Raw genomic sequence first — 23,823 nt, forward strand, 5'->3', positions numbered from 1 at the left:
GGTAGTACTAAACACCATCTGGGGAGCTAAACAACAGCTGTTTGATATGGGATTTGTTGTACTTACAGGACCTGCTTTTGAAAACAACACAGAGTGTATCAAACTACCCATAACTGTCTCAGGTTTCCCAACTTTGAATATGAAACCCCCTCCAAATCAGAAGATGTATGTGCAGAACGCATGTGTTTGCAATTGCGGTGGGAACACCAGCTAACTAAACACACTTGTAGCTCAAAGGGTCTTATCACTAGCCTGTTGGAACACATGTGGTTTTGTACATTTGCTAAACAATGCTAATAATGGTTTGGAGAAATCTGACATGGTGGTTTTACAAGAAACCTGGTTAACTGATGTTCCTATGTGGGACAACTATGATGTGCATCTAGTGCCAGCATTGAGGCGTCTGAAGGGGCGTCCAACTTCTGAGCTTCTGACGGTTTACTCTAATATAACTTTGACTCCTTGGGTTATGCCAAATGCTCACATCCAACTAACGAAAGTACAAGATCATATGATTATGTATGCATTAGTCAACTTGTATTGGAATCCTAATGCGATTTCTGATGAAGCATTTTTTCATGATTTGAATGATGTTTTTGGTCAAATAGCACTCTCGCCTGATGTTTCACATATAATAGTCGCTGGTGACTTGAATCTGCATTGTTTAGAGCCCGCTCACCCCCAAAATCAGGTAAGAATGTCACAATGGATGCATTTTATAATGTCTCGCAATGTATACATGGTGAATGGAGCATGTATGGATGACATGCCGCCTAAACATACGTGGAAACGAGGAAAATCGAAGGCCGTAATCGATTTCATATATGTCAATGCTAAACTGTTTTCCCAAATAATCCAGTTTCAGGTATTATCTACTACGCAGAGTGACCACAACATGCTTAGGCTGAAATGGCATGTACGTAATGGCAAGGGTAGTCTGCAGCAGTTGCAAGGCAAGGGAACAATGCAAATTAATAATGCTTTGAATCGCATAAGATGGTCAGAAAGTATGCTGGCTCATTTTAAATCTATGCTGAGACAGCTCTTTGCAAAACTGAACACAGTCTTAATGGGCATATTACAAACTACTATGACTTGATGCTATTGTATTGCAACCATGGATCTGCAAACCCACATAAATTGAAGACATTACATACTTCCAATCCTGAAATTCAAAGCAGAAAGGCCAGATTTCGCGCATGTAAAAGGGAAGCAATGAAGCTCCCCATAAATTTAAGGGTAGGCGCACTAACCAAAGTCAAAACTAAGCATAACAATTGGATGAGGGCACAAAAAGCTCTCCTGTATCAGCAAGATGGGGAGAAGATGTTAGAACTAATTCAAACTAAAAATATGGCTCGTACATCGGCGACACAAAACCAGGTAGGTGCGGCCTCTCAAGTTAGTGTGCAAGTAAATGGAGTCTCTGAGCTTGAGTGGGTAACACACTTTACACAACTATATGCCAAAACAAGTGGTCTGGTTACAACATCTGAAGCTGCAAAGTCACCGTTGTTTAACTAAAATTTTGATAAGGATGACATTGTCAACTTTATACATAAGGTGAGTAAATCCAGAGCTACGGGCCCTGATGGACTTTCAAACTTCCTATTGAAACAACAGCCGGAACACTGGGCAGCTATCTTGTTTAAGATCTTCCCCTACATAAACACTACTCAACAGCTTCCTCAACCATGGAAGCACTAAATTGTGATACCCATCTACAAAAAGGGTGACTGCACTAAACCACAGAGTTACAGACCAATAGCTCTCCTTGACGCCCTGGGGGAAATCTACAACTGTATCATGTTAAAACAATTGAATCAATGGACCATAGTTCTAACAACAGAGATCCTTTCCAGGTGGCCTTTGTGGCGGGACTTGGCACCATTCCCAACATAATAACATTAAACATGCTTAGAGCAAATGGGGCCACAGACACTTTATATGGCCTTTGTAGATTTCTGCGTGGCCTTTGATTCAATTGATCAGCAAATATTGTTTAATAAACTAAGTGCCTTTAAATGCCCCCCAAATTTGTTATCTAAATTGGAAGGGTATGCAAAAGATAACAACCATTTGATTAATACCGAAAAAACGCAAGTTGCTCTATGTGGGGAAAAAGCGGGGAAGATATCAAACTCATTTGTATGGAAATTACAGCAGTCAAACTTAATGGTCGTAGAACAGTACAAATACTTGGGCGTGATGTTTAGTGGTAACATCGCTAGCCCCACTTTTAAGACAACTGTAGAGCTGAAACTCGAAATCTAGTTTCCCAGGCTAAGGTTCTAGCTCACAAATATGGTACATTTTTGTACTCCGACATTATGATGTTTTTCCAACAAAAAGTGGTCCTTACTATTACATATGGTGCAGAAGCGATGTTGCCTTGGGATCCTGCAAAATGCGAGAGGCTTGAGGCTCGCTTTTGGAGGGCCACTTTGAAACTCCATAATTGTGTACCAATGGCCCTAATGAGGTATGAACTAGGCTCTGTATCTTTAGCTATACAGGTGGCTTGGAGAACATGCTCCTTTTTTAGGAAATGTATGTTGGGTGTTGAATCACAAACAGTACTCAGCATTGTGGCTCGCTATTTGCTGACATCAATGGACAAATTCCCAACTACGTGGAGGAACAATGTGTTGGATATAATAATTTCTGCTGCTTTGGCAATTAATGAACTACTAACTAATCCGGATAAATTCAAGCTGAAATTGTACAGATATGATTGGGTGTGTACTCGAGAGAAATGCACTGAATATAGTGATTTTAATGTGTTATTGTTTGGATATAAGAAGTTAGGGCAATTGGCGGACTACTTGGTGCACTGTCCTTCTTCGTATATCCGAAATCAGTATCTGAGACTGAGAATGAACTTGTGGCCCACAAATGAAATACCTGCCAGACGAGGTATTATATCTAAGGGACTGAATTTTTGCCGCTTTTGCAAAGAAACTGCTCACAAAGAAACTCTGCAGAATTTGGTAGTAGATTGCTCTGCACTGAAGTCAGAACGGGAAACATACTTTAAGAATCTTATGCAAAAGGTATGTATACAGAGTCATGATGACATTTGGCAAGCTCTTTTTTCCACTACTAGAACATTGGTCAAAATTGCTCTGGTACAGTTTCTTGATGTGGTTTTGTCACAAACATCTACTCTAAATAGTTGTCAAAAGGGTGCAAAAGGGTGCAATCAGTGATAAATTATCTATATAGATGGTAAGCAGTTGGCCTTATCTGTTCCTATCTGCATCTTTATGAATTGATTTTATTTGTTTTAAATGTATATGTGAATGAGCTAAATTGAGATGAAATTGTATGACAATATGATTTGTATGACATGAGTTTTTGAAAGGTTGATTTTTGTCAGCCAAGCAAAATTAAAAAAATAATAATAATAATTAAAAAAAGTATTTAGCAGACAAGCCTGGACTGTCACACTGTCCATTACCAGCAGGCCAATGCCTTTTGTAAACAAGAGCATTGTCCATTGACATCTGTTCAAGTGTCCATGCCTGGCTAATTGCTGGGAACAAGAAATCCTTCTCATATTTGCAGTACTGGGTTTTTTAAAGGAACTTGATTCCCACAAAGTTAGAAAAACCTGAAATTGTACTGTACTGAGCCGCTAAACATCAAAGCAGATTAAGAAAGTACATTTCCAGCAGGTCCTTTTCAAAATATAGATTGAGCAGACCATGATAGTGAGTAATGCTGGTGTACACAGCTTCCCTTGTTCTTCAGGTTGGTGCTTTTGATTGCACAATTAAACTTCACCAATTGCTTCCCACAAATCCTCCTATGCAATTTATGATCATATTGAATCATTTTCATAATCTCGATCATGCAGCAGTCAAATATAATGTATTTTGGTTCCTTTAATAGCCCATCCTCCTGAAGTATACTGCTTTGCAATTCCATGGTGGCGGATAAGTCCTCTATACTATGAAGAGTGAAGTCCACATCACAAGCACAATCATCAATTAGTCACAAAGATGTTTTGATTATTTCTGTGCGTGACATTTCCGATTTGTCCACATGTATTGGGGAAACAGGAAACATTGTCTGTTTTTTTAGATAGCATTTCTTTAGAGCGCATGGATTGTGTGAGCTGTTCTGCAAGCAATTCTGAAACATATTCTGTGTTGTCTGTTTCTTCTAGATGACGTGTGCAGTAGCAATGATCCATGGTTACTTTCCATGAGTCAATGCTGACATTCAGTTGAAATTCTGGCCACTGGACATCTGCATCATGACAATGAATTTTGTGAGGACTATGCTGATCCTCAAAATGTAGCTGCTCCCAAGTGACAACTGTTCAGCAAGCGACATCATTAGTTTGTGTAGTTGTCTGAGCCTTTATGCTCCTCTTCTTCCTAGGCCTCTAATTGAGGAGAAAATAAATGCTTAATTTATATCACACATACAGAATATATGAATAACAACATGAAAATGTAATATCAATGAAATAGCTGATAACTTATTTTTTTAATAAAAACTTTGTTATATACCCTTTTTCCCGTATTTTCCTTGAAACATTCAAATAGGATTTGCCGACCACCAGACCAAGCTGAAAAACAGCATTTTAAAATTGTATAAACCTTGAAATGTGCTCTTCCACTTAAAGAATCATATATACATTAATACATATATAACAAAATGTCACTATAGAAACCATTAGAACATATTAAATATTACATCACATCACTGATATTTTACATTGTCTTATGTATACTTCTTGTCCATGTGTCTCTTCAATTTTCAGAAGTGCATTCCTTGTACATAACAAATTCAAAGAACATTAATTACATTGTTAAACAATTTAATGTTAAAATCTTTGATCTCACAAAGTACTTTTAATGATTGTTGGCCTTACAATATAAGTTAAACTATGTAAAAAGATATAGTAAATCGTCTGATAAAATTTTTTAAATTGGTATTGACAAAAAGCTGAACACTGTGTACATATAACATAAACACTTTGTTATATACCATTTTTCCAAATTTTCCTTGAAACAGTCAAATTAGATTTGCCAACTACCAGCCCAAGCTGAAAAATATTTTAAAATTGTATAAAATTGAAATTTGCTCTTCCACTTAAAAAAATCATATTTACATTAATACAAATATAACAAAATGAAATGTCAGTATGGAAACCATTAGAACATATTAAATATGACATCAGATATTAAACAATATATTATGTATACCTCTCGTCCATGTGTCTCTTCAATTTCGACCGCTTCAGTAGTACATTCCTTGTACATAACAAATTTAAAGAACATTCATTACATTGTTAAACAATTTAATGTTAACATCTTTGATCTCACAAAGTACATTTAATGATTGTTGACTTTACAATATAAGTTAAATTATGTAAAAAGATATGGTTAAATGTCTGATTAAAATGTTTAAGTTGGTATTGACAAAAAGCCAAACAATGTGTACATATACCATTTTAAAAAGACATATTTGAAAGCTGTACCTGATAACCTTTGGAGATTTCGCAGGGATTTGGTGTGAGATCATCGTGCAAAACATATTGATTACATTGTGGCCCCCTTAATGTGTTTTAATGTTATTTTGTTTCAATGATTACATTTTTTTTCGCTAAGCAGCTAAAGTTTATAAACAAAAGCATACACCATTCATATAGTGAAAAGGGTCTATGTTATTCAGTGACAAAGTACATTTTTTTGAAGGTTTACTTTCATTGTTGCATGTGTTTCTGCAATAAATACATCAAGGTTGCTGATGGAATGCTTTGCAATTTGATGACAGCATTGCAAACTATCAAAAAAATATCTTAAATGTAAAAAAGCTATTTTTAATCAATAACTATTAGTATGATTCAATAATAAATCAATAAATTATCAGTTCTCATACCTCATCCTCCAGACCGGTTGCAGTAGAAAAATAGTACGTTGTTGAAGTTCCGGGGTTCGCTGATATATAACAGTAATTGGAATAATAAAGATGTAACATCAAAAAGAAATTACATGTGAAAGATGGTCGATATTGACAAAGGAGCCTACATGCTAATTTGTATCAAAAGCTAATATTATACATAACAATAATCAATATGTTTTAAGTTGAACATGAACACATACATAATTTGTACAGCTGCATCTGAAGGAATATTCTAAACAAATTACTTGAAAGCTGAGTAGTTTGCTGTTAACTCAGGAATAGTGATCAATGTAGCATTAGGGTCCTTTAATCAATGTATATATTCCTATCATTGTTCAATAGAAAATGGACATTAGTGGTATAATTTAGACTATATCAAAAATTATAATAAAATGTGTATGTGTGTGCAAGTTGCTTGGCCTCACCATTAAGATGTTGGACTGTCTGTGTTGTCCTTCATGGTAACGGTCTATAATTCCACCAGTGCGGTCTATGTAAAGACAGACATGGTAATTTTCAAAGAATTACCCATTTTTAAAGTATGCGATGTGAGCGCATGTTTGGAAAGGCTCCCATTGCACTGAACTATTCGAGTATCTCTAAAGTAGGGATACACAAAGTAATCTAAAGTTCAATATTTACAAACCTCAGTACATTGTAATAAAATATCAATGGAATTATTCCCCAAAAACTGAAAACTGTTCATTATTTTACCTATTCACAGACTATTTCAATATATTGAGTGGTCATGTTTAAGACATATTATACAGGCATATTTACAAAATGGTAAAATGCATTTAATATTTCAGCGTCCACTACTCACCTGGGTCAGCATGTGCTGAAATTCAGTTGGAACTGCATTGGGAAATAATTTGCAAAGGAGTCTGGGGCAACGCTTTTTAGTACCGTGATTGTTCAAACATATCTTCTGAAACGTGCATGCTGCAGACGTGGAATTGATTGTCCCTCATGTCATCCAAGACAGCCTTGGCTCTGCTTTCAATTTCAGACACTGGAAATCAATTAAGAGCCAATTTTCTTATTAAATGTAAACCCTTTGGAAATACATTCAGGACTGTAATCTGGCATTTAGTATGCTTGTTATTGGTGCAACCCAAAACGATACAAGAAGGTATTGATAGATTTTCCCTATGATCTATTAAAGAACTATAAATAAATATTACTATAAAAAAGTATCAAAGTGAGTAAATCAAACAGCATATTCCTTTGATAATAAAAAACATGTACTTTATAACAAATGGCACCTAAAGCAAACATGCATTGAAAACACATACTATGAAAGATTACATTTGAAAACAATACAATATGAAATCTTCTGTGCTAATTAAAGAGATAAAAATGCATAGGACGGTTGATAATAGTGTAGACTTTCTGGATAAAATAAAAAGAGAATAGTGTGTACATTGAGGATATATCAATATAAAGTGCCCTATCAGAGAACATCGACACTACAGAAAACAATAATAAAAGTTGACTAACCATTACTTAGAAGAACAGATGAGCCGACTCAGCAAGCAAGGTAAAAAGTGCATAGCTGGCAATAACCGTTGTCGATCTCACAGATGTTTTCTTGCTAACTCCCACAGTGTTTATAAAGGATTACAGAAGTGAGCGTGTATGTGAATGTATGACATGTTTGGTCACACCCACCAGGCCTCTATGACAATGTTTGACCTCCTCAATTCCGTCGGTGCAGCCCCCTTGCAAGTGCACGGCCAAAGGTGTGAACTGTCAACTTTTCTTTTCATCTACATGGCGGAGAGTGAGGTCTGCAACTCCACTTCACCTTCCTGCTCGTTTTTCGTTCGAATGCCCGTTTGGTGCAGCGCTGCTTTCTGGCATCTTGAGGAGGTAGGAGCAACATTGTGATCCATCCCTGCTCCTAATACGAATTTTACTGGCCATTTTCTGGAATTTCTGCAAAAATGACAATTTAAATATTTTTTGGGGGGCATTTGAATTCTGACTTTCAGCGCTTCATCATAGTGCTTTGGGGCTGATTTGTCTTTGCCCCTGCTCACTTGGAATGATTCAGCAATGTATTTGGTGGCGTTTCAGTACTTTAACAACTTGGACCATGTGGTGCCTTCAAGCGGCCGCCCGGGCCTCATCACCACCTAAGGCAGTGCTTGCTCCTGCCTCTGTTACTACTTGGCCATTGATTGGCTGGGGTGCTGCCTCTTTTTGTCCAACGAGGAACCGGAAGGCTGTAGCCGGCTTCTCACCCAAGGGCCACTTCTAATGCCCCTGCCAGCTTCCCTGTCCGCTTTACGGGATGCTACATGGAGTTACTACAACAGCATGACCCTTCCTTGGGATGCCAGCTTCCTCAGCTATGAAACTGGACTTTCAAGACTCTCTTACTTCCTTCTCTATTGGTTATTTTTCCCTCCTTCACCATACCCTTTGATTAAACTTCACTGACCTTCACTAATCCTTCTTGTTTACAACTGGTCTTCCCCTCATGCTCTCGTCTAAGCACTCATCTTTAATCCTGCCTCAATCTTTTAACTATTGGTGCCTTAGAAATTGCCTTGAAAGTCAAATTTGGGTGTGCTCAGGAAAGTCAAATTTGAGTCTGTTTGGGAAAGTCAAATTTGGATGAGCTCGGAAAAGTCAAATTTGGGTCTCTTTCGGAAAGTCAATTTTGGGTGTGTTCAGGAAAGTCAATTTTGGGTGTGCTCGCGAAAGTCAAATTTCGGTCTGTTTGGGAAAGTGAATTTTCAGTGTGTTTGGGAAAGTCAAATTTGGGTGTGTTTGGGAAAGTTAATTTTGGTTCTGTTTGGGAAAGTCAAATTTGGGTCTGTTTGGGAAAGTCAAATTTGGGTGTGTTTGGGAAAGTCAAGTTTGGGTGTGTTTGGGAAAGTCAAATTCTGGGTGTGTTTGGGAAAGTCCAATTTGGTGTTGGCTGTATTGTTCCTCACCGTACCTGGCCCTCAATTGCAACCTGCTAGCCCAGTGACTGCTCCATACCTCTGATCTGATTTATTTCTCCTACTGCCTTCTCTCTCTACCTGCTCATGGCGTTATCTATTTCTCCTATCTCTTCCAACTGTTTCTCTATCAACTTTCCTTCCCTTCTCACTAAGTCTGGTAAGAAGAAATTCAAAAAGGATGTCTTGGCTTCCAACCCAGGTCTCCCCATCGCTGATACCTATTCCAGCACCTCTGCCAGACAAACCCTCACTGACATCTTCTTTTTCATTCCCTCACCAGATCTCTGGACCCCTCAAATGATCTCTATGCTCCGTCCTGTCTCCTCCTCTTACATTAATGGTGGCACCTGTTGGGAAGTCTGTATGTATCTCTTTGACTCCTCCAGAGTCTTCATTAACGTCTATATAAATGGAACTGTCATGGTGCAAGGCCCTCAGGCTAATCGCCTCCTCTTTGATAGGCGGTTCCCTTGCCTTATTAACTTCCTCTCATCTCCAGCTGTCCCCTAGGCAACCTCCATTTCCCCCTCTGCCCCATATCATGCTCCTTCCACACCTCCGCAGGGCAAACCTCTGATCTGTCCCCCTCCCCTGAAGATCTTTAAGGCTGGCAACCTTCTCCATCTAGCCACTCTCAATTCTTGCTCAGCTGTTAAACACTCCTCTGACATCTGTCACCTCCTAGAAGAACTTGACCTTGATGTCATTGGTCTCACCGAGACATGGTTCACGGCCAGCTCTGGCATGAGTTTTGACACTCTCCTCCCCAACGGCTACAAAATCCTCTCAGCCACCAGGTCCAACCGGCCTGGAGGGGGTGTAGCCCTGATCTTCCCTGAGTGGATTCCTGCCTCTCTCATTTCCACTCAAGCTTACTCCTCTTTTGAATGCCTAGTCTGCAGGCGCTCTCTCTCGCCTAGCCACTCCCTTACTGTTGCTACTCTTTACCGGCCCCCTGGTCAAATCACCTCTTTTCTCTCTGAGTGGGCTGACCACTCCTCCTCCTTCTTGGCCTCCACTTCTCCTCCTTGGTGACCTCAACATCCATCTTGAGTCTACCTCTCCATCATCTGTACTCTTTCACAACCTCTGCCATTCACTCTTCCGCTCTATCCTTCCCTCCGGCCCGACTCACTCTGCTGGGCACACACTTGATGTCTTCATCTCATCCGGCCTCCCCCTCTACAGCCCCCTTACCACTCCTCTCTCCTGGAGTGATCACTGCCTCCTCTTATATCTCCATATCCTCCACCCAGGCCAAGTCTTCGCCTAGATTGCCGCCCACCTTCTTGGATATCCAGCCCATGAAGCGTGTTTCAGTCGAGGCCTTCACTGTAACTTTCTCCCCCTCTCCTCCACCCCAGGCTGACTGAGACCCTGACACAGCACTCTCTCTTCTCGACTCCTCTATTTCTGCTACTCTTGATATTCTTGCCTCTGTCATGAGGATCCGTTTGAAGTCCAAATCCTAGTGCAATTACTGGTAGGACTCTGACCTAGCTACACCTAAATGGAAGTGTAGGGCGGCGGAGAGGAAATGGAGGGCTTCTTGCTCATCCTCTGACAAACTGGCCTGCCATCTGCTCCAAAGGCAATACCGACTCACTGTCTGCACTAAGAAGAGAGTCCACATTCAAGCCTGCGTCTATGCGGCATCTAACAATTCGGCCGAACTCTTCAAAATCTGCAAGGAGCTGGCCAGCCCTGCTGCAGTCTCCACGCATCCCCTCGCCTCCCAGGCTCTTTGCAATGCCCTTGCCTCTCACTTTATCTCTAAAACCCTCTTCTCTGCTCCCCCACCTCCTCCCTCTCCTTCTCGGCTTGCTGACCCTCCCTCAGCTACCCCTCCTCCCCCTTCTCCTTTTTTCCTCTTTTCTCCCCTGATGCGGTAGCTAGACAAATCTGGTCTACGAAAACCTCATCAAAACAGGTCCATCCCTATTCCTCTAAAACCATTAAGGACCAAAATGACAACCTTGTTCCTGCACTTGCTGATTTCTGCAACCTCTCCTTTGCCTCTGGCTCTTTCCCCTCACCTCTTAAGCACTCCCTTGTGCACCCTCTCCTCAAGAAATCCACTGCTGATCCATCATGTCTGGCAAACTACCGCCCAATTTCTATTGCTCTCTTTTTGGGTAAGCTCCTTGAAAAGATGGCCATCTCTCAGCTTTATCTTTATTCCAACTCTGTTGGCTCCCTACTTGACAACCAATCTGGCTTCGGAGCTGCCAGAAGCACGGACACTGCTATCCTGAACATCCGCGAAGACCTGCTCTCCAACCACGATTTCCCTCTGTCCTCATCCTACTTGATCTCTCCTCTGCATTCTACATGGTCAACCATACCACCCTGCTCAATCGTCTCCATGACAACCTGGGTATCACTGATCAGGCTCTGGCCTGCTGACCTCTTTTCTCTCTGATCGCCCCTCCCAGGTACAACTTGGGCCTTTCCTATCATCTGTCTCCTTCTCCACATGTGGTGTCCCCGAGGGGTCTAACCTCTCGCCCTGGCTTTTGAACCAATACCTGGCAACTCTCGCCTACTGCATCTCCATTTTCTGCTCAACTTTCCATTGCTATGCTGACGACACGTGACTCATTTTCAGGCTTCCTTCAGCCTCCTCCCCTCCTTCCCTCATCTCTGATTGTCTAATCACCATTCAAAATTGGTGTGCCACCAATGATCTATGTCTAAATGCCAACAAGCCGAGATCCTTCTTATTGGTAAACAATCTCCATCCTTTCCTCTCACTCTCCGGCCGGCCTCCCTTGGCCCTCCTCCTACCCCACCTGCATGGCTAAGAACCTCAGTCTTATCTTTGACTCTACACTTTCCTTCTCCGCACTCATCTCTGACTTCTCTTAAAAGTCAAACTTTTTATTGCACCTCCTTAGAGGTACTCTGCCTTTCCTCTCCTTCCCTCAAAAGCTCACTGTCTCCCAAGCTCTAGTTCTCTCCAGACTGGATTACTGTAACAGCCTCTTTCTAAATCTACCTGCCTCCACTCTCCGCCCTTCACAACTAATCCAGAACAGGCCTCAAGCCCTGGGATCGTATCTCTCCAGCCTTGAAATCCCTTCATTGGCTCCCAGTGGATTGTCCCTCTGCATTGTCCACAAGGCTTTCTGGGGCATGGGTCCAAAATACTTTCAACTATCTCTGCGTAAATACCTCCCCTCTTGAGCTCTTCGCTCCTCTACTTCTAACTCCCTCAGGGTGAGCTATTTTGCTAAGAAACAAGCTGGGGGTAGATCTCTGTCCTCGGCTGGTGCATCCCTTTGAAAACCATCTCTGGTTCCGGAAGCATCTCAAGACCTTCCTCTTTGCCTCTGCCTTTGACCCCTTCTCCCCTGTTGATTTGTTTCTGCTCTTGGCATCATGCACCTGGCCACCCTCTGTCATTCGGGCACCGGTACCTGCTCAACCTGCCACCCTCCGCCACTGCCTCCAGGCCACCCTCTGCACTAGGGTTCTGTATCTGTACCCATACAGTCCCACTCCCACTTTTTCTTCTGCACTTATCAGATATGCCTTATCTGACTAACTTTCACCTGCCACTTGCTGGGTGCACTACCATGATTTATCACCCTTATTTATTTATTTATTTTATTTAAGATTTATTCTGTTTTCTACCCTCTGCTCCTCACTTTCCACTCCCCCACCGTCAATGCACCGTCCCCCTTTTCCCCTTTATCTTAAATGTCACTGGGCCTAGTAAGATTGCTGTTTTCTTTTTTGTTCTCAATTGTTCCCATCCCATTTTGCCGGGTCACGCTCTGAAACACTTGTGTACGAGCGCAATATAAATAAAATATCACTTCATTTCAATGAAAGTGGAGCGGGATGGATGTGGATGAGATGAGCCGATAGGCACGGAACACAGTCAAAGGACACAGACATATGTTGATTGCAGGGGCAGAGTCTTCAAAGGGGAGTCTGGAGACACCGGGTCTGGGGTGGCCATATGGGCACGGGTCCCCATGTGAAAGAACCCTTTGTGATGTATATGGTATTCGGCACATTGAGTGTTTCTATCCTCCCAGCCCCCTTGCGAGCACACGCCCACAGGTGCCAACTGTCATTGATAGTGGAGGGGTGATGGATGTGGATGAGGTGAGCGAATAGGCCATGAACACAGTCAAAGGACACAGACATATGTTGATTGCAGGGACGGGTTTTCAAATGGGAGTCTGAATACACTGGGTCTGGGGTAGCCATGTGGATAACGGTCCCCACGCGAAATAACTCTTTCTGGTGTACATGTTATTCGGCACCTTAAGCATTCCCATCCTCCCAGCCCCCTTGAGAGCGCAGGTCCACTGGTGGGCACTGTCATTGACAGCAGAGGGGGATGGATGTGGGTGAGGCAAATGCATTAGGTCTGGAACACAGTCAAAGGACACCGAAATATGTTGATTGCATGGTCAGGGTCTTCAAAGGTGATCTGGAGACACCCGATCTGGGGTGGCCATGTGGATATGGGTGCCCATGTGAAAGAACCCTTTGTAGTGTACATGGTATTTGGCACCTTGAGCATTCCCATCCTCCATATCCCTTGTGAGCGCACGCTCACAGGTGTGAACTGTCATTGATAGCAGAGGGGGATGGATGTGGTTGAGGCAAATGTATTAGGCCCGGAACACAGTCAAAGGACACAGACATATGTTGATTGCAGGGACAGGGTCTTCAAAGGGTATCTGGAGACACCCAATCTGGGGTGGCCATGTGGATATGGTGCCCATGCAAAAGAACCCTTTGTGGGACACCTTGAGCGTTCACATCCTCCCAACCCCCTTGCGAGCACACGCTCACAGGTGTGAACTGTCATTGATAGCGGAGGAGGATGGATGTGGATGAAGCAAGGGCAGTAGACCCGGGACCACAGTCAAAGGACACATACATATGTTGATTGCAGGGACGGGGTCTTCAAATGGGAGTCTGGAGACACCGGATGTCGATTGGCCATGTGGATATGGGTGCCCATGTAAAAGAAGCCTTTATGGTGTACATGGTATTCAGCATCTTGAACGTTCCTATCCTCCCAACCTCTTTGCAAGCATACAGCCATAGGTGCGAACAGCCATTGATAGCAGAGGGGGGATGATGTGGATGAGGGGAGCATGATAGGCCAGTAAACTTGTTAAACCACACCAATCTTTTACGATACTCTTAGATGTTTGGGCGTGTTGCTAACAACTGTACAGATGAACTATTTTTTTATTTATTTATTAAGTTTGGTAAAGTGGATGACAATGACACTACAAATTAATCTGCTGCGGCTAAGGTATTGTCTGTATAAATCCACAGCATTGTCCATGGTCACTGGGAAATTCATCATGAATGGCTCGAACCACACAGGCAGGTATTACTTGTCGAACGTGAAATCCCAGTCTTCCATGAATCCACCATGTAAAGGCACAATATGCCACAAGTCTGCACTGCCTGTGTTAGAGATACAGAAATAGTTCACTTGAATTAACCATTTCTTTTGTTTGCACTACATTTTAAAATATAAGGCATTGTTACCTTTTCGTGCAAAGTACCGGAAGAACTTGTGATTTCAAGTAGGGATCAATTAGAAATGTGAACGCACATTCCAGCAAAAACTGTTTGGGAGATACTTCCAAGTGAAAGAAACGTAATTGTTGTTCGGACGATAAATCTAAAGAGGAACACTTTGGTTTCAGATTAAAATTAGTAATTCATTCAATTTACAGAAAAATGCATTCATCAGTGATCCATCAAAGTTATATTGATGTTGGGGAACAACATATATTAGCCATCTCGTTCCTCAAACACACAACATATGTAGAGTGAATTTACACGTTACTTGGATTACAAGGACAAACTGTAGCTCTATGTTCGTGCATAAGGACCATCATCATTTGCAACACGGATATTGTAAGCCAGGTGACCCTGAAGTCATGCAGCTCAGTAACGCATTGCTGTGGTGTGTCTTCTTCGGCAATGTAGGCCAAGCAGCCCATGTTTTCTCTGCAACAGCAGCTCTCCACCAGACTAGGCATAAACTCACAATGATGGCAGGTACACCAGGTGGAGACGTGTTTCATGTGATTGGTTCAGGCTGCGGTGACTGATCCTCATTACTTTCATCTGATTCCACATTGTCTCAAGTTTTTTTCTTTTTCAGGTATTTCCCCTTCTGAATATTCGGGCTTGTACAGGTAGAGCTGAATTGTTGTCATAATTCCTGAATAGTGAGGAAGCATAGAATGAACAGTGAGGTAAATAACAACTTTTTTTTTTGCATGCAGTAAAGAAAAGAGGGTTCCCATTAACATTAAATTTTAAAGAAAGACAAGCAAAGAAACAGCCATGTTACAAAAACACATTGTGAAAAGACAAGATTAATAGGCACACACTTTAAAAGTTTGCAATCCATAATATAAGACATTAAAAGCAACTACTGATATTGATATTTTATTTGTATTGTGCTAGTACACAAGTGTTTCAGAGTGCGATAAGGCAAGGGAGGGGAACAGGGGAGAACAAAACAGCGATTTTACTAGGCCCAGTGACATTGAGAACGCGCAAGTGCATGGGAGAGGGGGGGGAGGACATAGAAGGGGGAGAAGTGGAAAGTGCGAAACAGAGGAGAAACAGATAAATAATAATAAATAAATAAATAAAAAAGGCAACAGACATGGCCCTCATTACGACCCTGGCGGAAAGGGGAAAACGATGGCGGAAAAGCAATACCGCCATCGAAAAGCGCTCGGTGCGACTATGACCCGTCACCGCAAAGTACGAAGCCATTAGCGACACCGTAGTGAACGCCAACGCTAACTGCACTAAGCACGCGCGCGCGCACCATGCCAAACCGCAAACACCACCATGGTGCAACGGTACGCCAATTCCGACCCTAGCGGACATGTACCTAACGCCATCAGGCATGGCGGAATGGACCATCCCGCCATGGCGAGAAATACGGCATCGTGAACCAACCGTAAATGGCCCACTGAGTGCCTGTACTCCACTCCCTGGCCACATTGCACAACTCCTGGCAGGCGCAATGTACTCACACCATGCAACCAGTGAAATCTACAATTCACCCATGCATGCCAACGTAGAAATGCATGCAGGTGTTCAAAGCGCCCCGTGAGTGGGCATCCATGTACGGCATGTCACCATAGCCGTACTGATGCAGCACAGGCATGTGAAGGTACAAGACATCAAAATGGAAATCAAGAACACATGACACAAAACAACAGTAGTCCCCCATCGCTTGCCACCAGCGCAAGGCAACATCCAAAACAGCATCCTGAGGGGGATTGCACCAGCCCTGTACTCTTGCCAGTAAACAAACCAACCATCAGCAGAAGCATGTACCACACAAGTTGGCAGAGTGACTGAGCAGCCAGGCACATCCCAAGAGGGGCCGATGGGAGCTGCAGGGCACAGATGGCATCAATACAGAAGCTATTCCAATGGACATGACCCCAGTCCCCCTCCAACAAACGCACGCAAACACAGGCACCTGTGACCAGCCACATTCTGAACATCCCATCATACCATCAATCGACCTGGCTGACAGGCACCAGTCGGCCAAAAGCCAATCCCCCGCCCCTGAACAGCACATCATGTAAACAGTCACAATGGCAGCCCCTATCCGTGACCACACTGTGCTACGTAGGCAAAAGCGGCCAGTACTGTACCACACAACTCAACTCAGAAGGCGGAACACAATGCAGATCATCTCGCAATACATACCGCCACAAATCGAAAATCGCCACATCACCTGCAAAGAATAACGCAACACGCCAAATATCGGAATACAATTTAAATGCACATCCAAATGACAAAGGCCTCACAGCAATTTGTAAAATAACACCAAAACATCCATCATCACCGAGGGCTGCATCTGCAATAATTGACCAGCTTCCACTTGTGTGACGCCCTGTACCATCATGGCACACAGGGCCAACATCAACGTTCCAAAAGGCAACATGGAAGCGGCAAGAACCGCAGGTCCGTCCCATGAGGCAGGCACTAGTCCAGCTGAAAGGCCGAAATGTTGCACCTAGCCACCAGAACAGCGTAAGGGCATGTGGGCCATTGGCGATCGTCCCATAAGATCGTAATGGTGCTCCACTGATTCACCCGAAGCTGCAGGTGTCGAGAGTAAAATCCATCTGGAGGAGTGGCGTACAGATGGCATCTGCAATAGGGCAGGAGATACCTGTCACCAAAATGAAACACAAATTAACCGATTGCACTACAGGACACATGATGCATCACTATCTTCATTCAACACACCAAATCCACACCCATATGCATGCTAGCCCACTCCAAAGGAATATACACACCCCTAAATCAGTATCGATACATAACGAAACCAATCGAGGTTAATACACCATTGGCAACGTCGGTTACTGTGCATGCGTCCGTCAAGATAGAACCCATGACATGGGATTAGTAACGTGCCTAGACACAAGTGTATGAAGGCGCGTCGAGACAGGGAGGATCCGACAAGGGCAGATAGACGTAAGTCCCACTATGGCAGCCTTGCATCACATAGCGCAGGGGAAGGGGATTGAATCAAAAAACACATGTACATGGCAGACCCTAAATGGAATCATCTGTCCATGCATCCATTCATCATTCCCTCATCCCGCAATGAAAACGCATGAACATTCACTCACATAATATGTGAAACTTCCATCGCGTCTGTGCGTAATGCAGTCTGCAAAAACCACTGTGCTCCTGGCCGGATCTGTAGTGTCGTGAAGCTAGATGGACTTGGGAACGTCCTGCCTTATCGTCCACTACGCTATTGCGCATCCCATTCAATTCATGTCATTCATTGCTTGCTCGTCATGGGCCCTGTCCCAAGGACATTCAACAATAGAACGTTACATTTCCAGGCAGACCTGTGGGCGTCTCCTCACCGCTACTTCGCAACCAAAAATCCTGGCCTTCGAATTCCTCACTTGCAACATTACGTCGAAAAGGCTTCTGTGAACGCTTGCATTCACAATTACATCAATGTAGTGCGGCTGTGTGTCATAATGCTAACTGGCTGCAATCACAAATGGGACGCCACGCCCGTCGGTGAAGTACGATACTGTGCTGCATGAGGGTCGGCCATCGATCGAGCCCTACATACCACTGACTCTTCACAGGTATGTAAGCGGCTGCAATCATAGCATGTGTAACAATGGGAGCATAGCATGAAAATCAGTCAAAGTACATCACACTGCCATCGGGATTTGATACATGATTCCAATCCCAAGATGCCATGCGGCCAAATGCAGCCTTACGTGCGGGACGTGCTCGGCCAGAAGGGATTGCATCCGCCACAGATTCATTCAATCAGCACAGGTGGAGGCCATACAGGCCGACAGCACATATATAGCAGACCCAAACCCCTCCCACAACCACTCCCACTCCAAAATGCTACCGGCAGGACTAGCGATGTTGGGCCTGGGGCACCAGATAGCACTGCAAGTGCTACAACTACAAGAAGACGACGAACAACAACAGGTACAACAACCGGGCGCACAGGGGAGACGGAGGAGAAGGAGGAGGAGGAGGGCAAGGCAGGGTCAGCAAGGCCCACAAGCACTGCCACTACCAACACGCAGGCGGCCCGCAATCCCACGCCTCCGAGCTGATCCGTTCAACCTCACTGCTGAGCAGATCCACACCCTCTACCGTTTGGACCGGGACACCATAATCGCCATTGTGGACATGACACATGCTGACCTCGTGAGCATGATAGATAGCCCAACCGCCATCCCACCCCTACTGAAGGTGGTGTCTGTACTCCACTTCCTGGCCACAGGCACCTACCAGCACACAGTGGGACAGTTGCATGGCATTTCACAGCCACTGTTCTCACGGACACTCTCCCAAGTGCACGATGCCCTCCTGAAGCACGCCGACGACCACATCACACTACCACGCACGTACCAGGAGATTACCAACGCAAAGGTGGGATTCCATGCACTTGGCGGCATCCCGGGTTGCATTGGTGCCATCGACTGCACCCATGTTGAATTGGTTGTCCCACATGCCATGGAGGTCCAGTACCGCAACCGGAAACAATTTCATTCAATCAATGTGCAAATGGTGTGTGACTCCAACAAGATCTTTACGCATTGTTGTGCCAGATTTCCAGGATCTACCCATGATTCTATGGTCCTGAGGAACACAAGAATACCACGCTACATGGAGCGACACGCAGGGCACAGATCCTGGCTACTCGGTGAGTCTCATTCCATGCATGACATCGTGGCCCATTTGATGCGTCAATGACCTTGCAGGAGGGGGGGGGGCTACTTAGCACTATCATTCCACTGACACCCTTTATTCGTCCCATACAGGTGATGCCGGGTATCCACTGAAGAGATGGCTCCTTACACCAATCCGGAACCCACAGAACCAGCATGAGGAGGACTACAACCATGCCCACTCACGTAGCCGTGTGGTCATTGAACAGGCATTCGGCCTACTGAAGGCTCGTTTCCGCAGCCTCAGCAGGTCTGGCGGGGCACTCATGTACAGCCATGAGAGGGTTTCTAAGATGGTCATGGCATGTGTCATGCTGCACAACATGTGCATACGTAGGAATGTGCCCATGCCCCCTGACGCTGTACTGCATGCACCTGAAGATGATGATGATGAGGGTGGGGATGTGGAGGCACCCCAAGGAGTCCATGAGGCACAGGATGCACGTGCAATCCGACAGAGCATCATAGATGCATGCTTCTAGCAACCACGCATGGTGCCTATTACACGGAAAGGGGACCTGTGGCACTGTGTGTGTGTAGTACAGGCACATAGTGGACTGTACGCCTATGAAGGCCTCGTACGCAAATATCAATGTCCACACATGTCATTGGATGATAATGAAGTGCTGTATTGTTAATGTGATTTGATTCATACACCCTATGGACCCGCCACCCAGTGAAGCCCAACACACCCCCTCCACCCTACTTCCTCCCCCCCCAACACCAGTGTCCAAATATGCATGCTGCCCGTGGGTAGACGCTATTGCAAGCCCCCTCTACGGGTATCAGGGGCACCCCTGCCCGTGGAGCGCAGGTTCCTGCCAGATCTGCGTTTGGGGCTGCCCTGGACGGAACTTGCCACGGATGACGTCTCTGCCTGCTCGCGTCCATGCATGTCTCTGAGGGTTTGTGAGAGCTCCGAGAGCACACGGCGCACAGCAGCAAGTTCAGCACAAACGTCTTTGGACGTCGCATTCAGTTCCCCCCTCAGGCTCTCGGTGCTTTTCTCCATTTGTGCTCTCACGCTCTCGGTGCTTCTCTCCATTTCTCCCCTGAGGCTCTCACTACTTTTCTCTATTTGTGCCCTGAGTGTCTCGGTGGATGTTTCCATGGCTGCCCTGGAACCCCCGCATTCATTCGCATGGTCCTTGAGTAGCGTGGACACTTCCTGCTGTTGCTCGATCAGCAGGTCGAGGGACTGTTGCCTCTGCTGGGCCATGGACATTTGCGGTGGTGTGACAGGGGGGCTGCTCAACACATGTTGCCTTGGCACAGGACTTGTGGGGGTTGGCCAGTCGTCGTCTTCTGGGTGCCCCTGCGTGGTTTCGTCATGGTGTAGGGGATGGGACATGCAGGGGGATTGGGAAAGGTCATGGATGGTACCTACGTCGCCAGCACTGTTTTCCGTGTCGGAGCATGCTGGCATGACAGCTGTGTCACCTATGGTGCTGCTACCACCAGAGGCAGTGCCATCAGATACGTTCTTTGGGGGGACCTGTGGTGCTGGGGTTGTGGACTTGCTGGCTGCTGGGGTGCCTGTTGCAGTCCCCTCCAGTGTGCTGGCACTTGATTCCTGCTGCTGCCGTGTCTTGATCCTTGCACCTGAGGTGGAGGCTCTTGGGACGTTGGTCCTGGCCCTCTTTGCAGGCGTGCTGGTAGGGGTGTCCTGCAGCTCGTCGTTGGTATCGGACCCTGTGGTGGAGTAAAGAGGGGCGAGCGTTAGTTATGGGTCTGTCGGATTTGGAATGGCAACGTATCAAATGCATTGGGGTGGTACATGAGGCTGATATGGGACTGGGCCTTGGAGGTGGTCTCATTTTCGTGTGGATTGAGGATGCATTCATTTGGCTGCCTGCAGTTAGGGGGTGCATGCTGCACATGTAGGGGTTGTTTATGGCATCTTGATTAATTTGTTTATTCATTCTGACTTTTAGAGGGCGCTGTCAGGGCAAAGTATGTATTGCACTATGGGGTCACATGGTACTGCACATGTTCGTGGTTTGTGGATTTCGCATTGTTTCTCTTGGCCAACCTACCTGATTCTCCGGATGTCGGCACTCCTTTCTCCATCCCTCCGACTCCCTCTATGCTCTCCATTCCTATGGTGGAGGCGCAGATCTCCTCCCAGGGGGTCAACTTGATGGGCGACTCTGATCCCCCCCCGGTAGCTGTGGCGATGTTCCTGTTCGCAGAAAGTATGCTGCGTACGCGGATCCGCAGGTCGTCCCACCGCTTGCGACATTGCTGTGGCGTGCGGGGTGTTGTCCCCACCGCACTTACGCGCTGTGCCACAAGGGCCCATATGGCCTTCTTGTTGGCAAGGGCCGTCCTGGTCATTTGACTGGAGAAGACGACGGCGGCATTTTCCTGCAGGGTCTCGGTCAGCACGGTCAGTTCCTCTCGGGAGAAGTGGACCTGCCGCTTGCGATCACACGCTTTCTTGGCTACCTTTCCCATATTTATTTTTTTAACTGGGGTTGCTAACGGGTTGGGATGTGTGTCAGGGTCGGATTTTTAATGGTTGTGTTGGGATTCGGATTTTATAGTTGTGCGGCGTGCTGTTTCCCGTTCCGGCCACATGCTTTTACTTCCGTTTCCGTATATTTACGGTGCCCGTAATTTGCGGTGCCCGCTCATTACGGTGCCCGCTCATTACGGTGACCGCTAAGATGGGTGGCGGTATTGCACCTGGTGCAGCGTACGGCGGCGGTAAGGGCCGTTTTGGGGTCATTTCCGCCATCGCAGCCTTTCGGATTCCGCCATGGCGTAATGCTCGTGCCCGATGGGTCGTAATTAGCCGCACTTTGCTCCTTCGTGCAATGGCGGAAACGCTATTTACGCTGTTGCGGTCCGGTCAGTCAATTTCCGCAAGGGTCGTAATGAGGGCCATGGTAGTGCAGCCAGCAATTTGCAAGTGCTAGGTTTAAGGCAGCAGACAGGGTAGGTCTGATAAGTGCAGGAAGAAATAAGGGGGCTGTATGGGTACAGATACAGACCCCAGTGAAAGGGGTGGCCCGGAGGCAGTGAGGGAGGGTGGCAGGGTGAGCAGGTACCTGGGCCCGGAGGACAGAGGGTGGCCAGGTTCATGGTGCCAAGAGAGAACAAATCAGCAGGGGAGAGGGGGAGCAAAGGCAGAAGAAAAGAGGATGGTCTGGAGGTGCTTCCAGAACCGGAGATGGTTCTCCTCAAGTTTTAGAGTGGCAGGGAGGCTGTTCCAGGGGGAGGCCCCAGCCGAAGACAGAGATCTACCCCCAGCTCATTTCTTTGAAAAACGACTGACCCTGAGGGAGTTAGAGGTAGAGGAGTGAAGAGCTTGAGAGTGGAGGTATTTGCAGAGAGATAGCTGAATGTATTTTGGACCCAGGCCCCAGAAAGCCTTGTGGACAATGCAGAGGGCTTTGAATTTAATCCTTGCATCCACTGGGAGCCAATGGAGAGATTTCAGAGCTGGAGAGATACGATCACAGGCCTTGAGGACAAGGACAAGTCTTGCAGTCCTGTTCTGGATTAGTTGCAGAGGGCGGAGGGTAGAGGCAAGTAGATTTAGAAAGAGGCTGTTACAATAGTCCAACCTAGAGAGAACCAGTGCTTGGCATCCATGATCTTCTGGGGGAAGGAGAGGAAGGCAGAGTACCTCTGAGGAGGTACAGTAGGAAGTTTGACTTTTTAGAGACCTCAGAGATGTGGGCAGAGAAGGAAAGGGTGGAGTCAAAGATGACCCAAAGTTCTTAGCCTCGCAGGTGGGGGTAGGAGGAGGGCCAAGGGAAGTCGGCCACAGAGAGAGGGGAAAGGATGGTGAAGGTGTGCCAATGAGGAGGATATCAGTCTTGCTCGCATTCAGACAAAGATCATTGGTGGCACACCAATCTTGAATGGCAGTTAGGCAATCAGGGATGAGAGAGGGAGAGGAGGTGGCCGAGGGCAGCCTGAAAATGAGTTGAGTGTCGTCAGCTTAGAACTGGAAATTTGAGCAGAAAATGGCAATGCAGTGGGCGAGAGTTGCCAGGTATTGGTTGAAAAGCCAGGGTGAGAGGTTAGTCCCCTGGGGAACACCATAGGTAGAGAGGAAGATAGATGATAGGAAGGACCCAAGTTGGACCTGGGAGGGTCGATCAGAGAGGAAAGAGGTCAGTCAGGCCAGAGCCTGATCAGTGATACCCAGCAGGATGGAATGATTGACTGTGTCGAAGGCAGAAGAGAGATCGAGGAGGGTGAGGACAGAGGGAATGTTAGAGTCAAGGTTGGAGAGCAGATCTTCATGGATGTTCAGGAGAGCAGTTTCCGAGTTACTGAGTTAATTCATTTTAGGAAGTATTAGTACCGGTTCACAGTGTGCTGTACTTGGCAGATAGCTGAACAGAGCAGAAACAAGTCAGGGAAGCTTGAAATTAAATACACTGAAACGAAGGAAAAAGAAACTCCAACCTTGTGTGACCAGAAAGGGTTTGTTTACACATCAATAGATTGCGCACAGAGGATGTTGACATGAGACGTGCATTGGGGTTGTGAAATGGGACTTGAGCATCTAGTGATGTCAGCCTTAGGGGCTGGTGAATAAGTAGTGCTGCAAGGGCACTTGAAAGTGGTTTTCACATGTGTTAAAATGAGTAAGGTAAATTGCATTTGAATTTATTTCAAGAACGCTCGATGTATGCTCTAAAATACATGCCCGATCATTTGGGCCAATACAA

The sequence above is a fragment of the Ambystoma mexicanum genome, chromosome 8 (genome assembly GCF_040938575.1).
Source record: "Ambystoma mexicanum isolate Mex_15411 chromosome 8, UKY_AmexF1_1, whole genome shotgun sequence".
Classification (NCBI taxonomy): Eukaryota; Metazoa; Chordata; class Amphibia; order Caudata; family Ambystomatidae; genus Ambystoma; species Ambystoma mexicanum.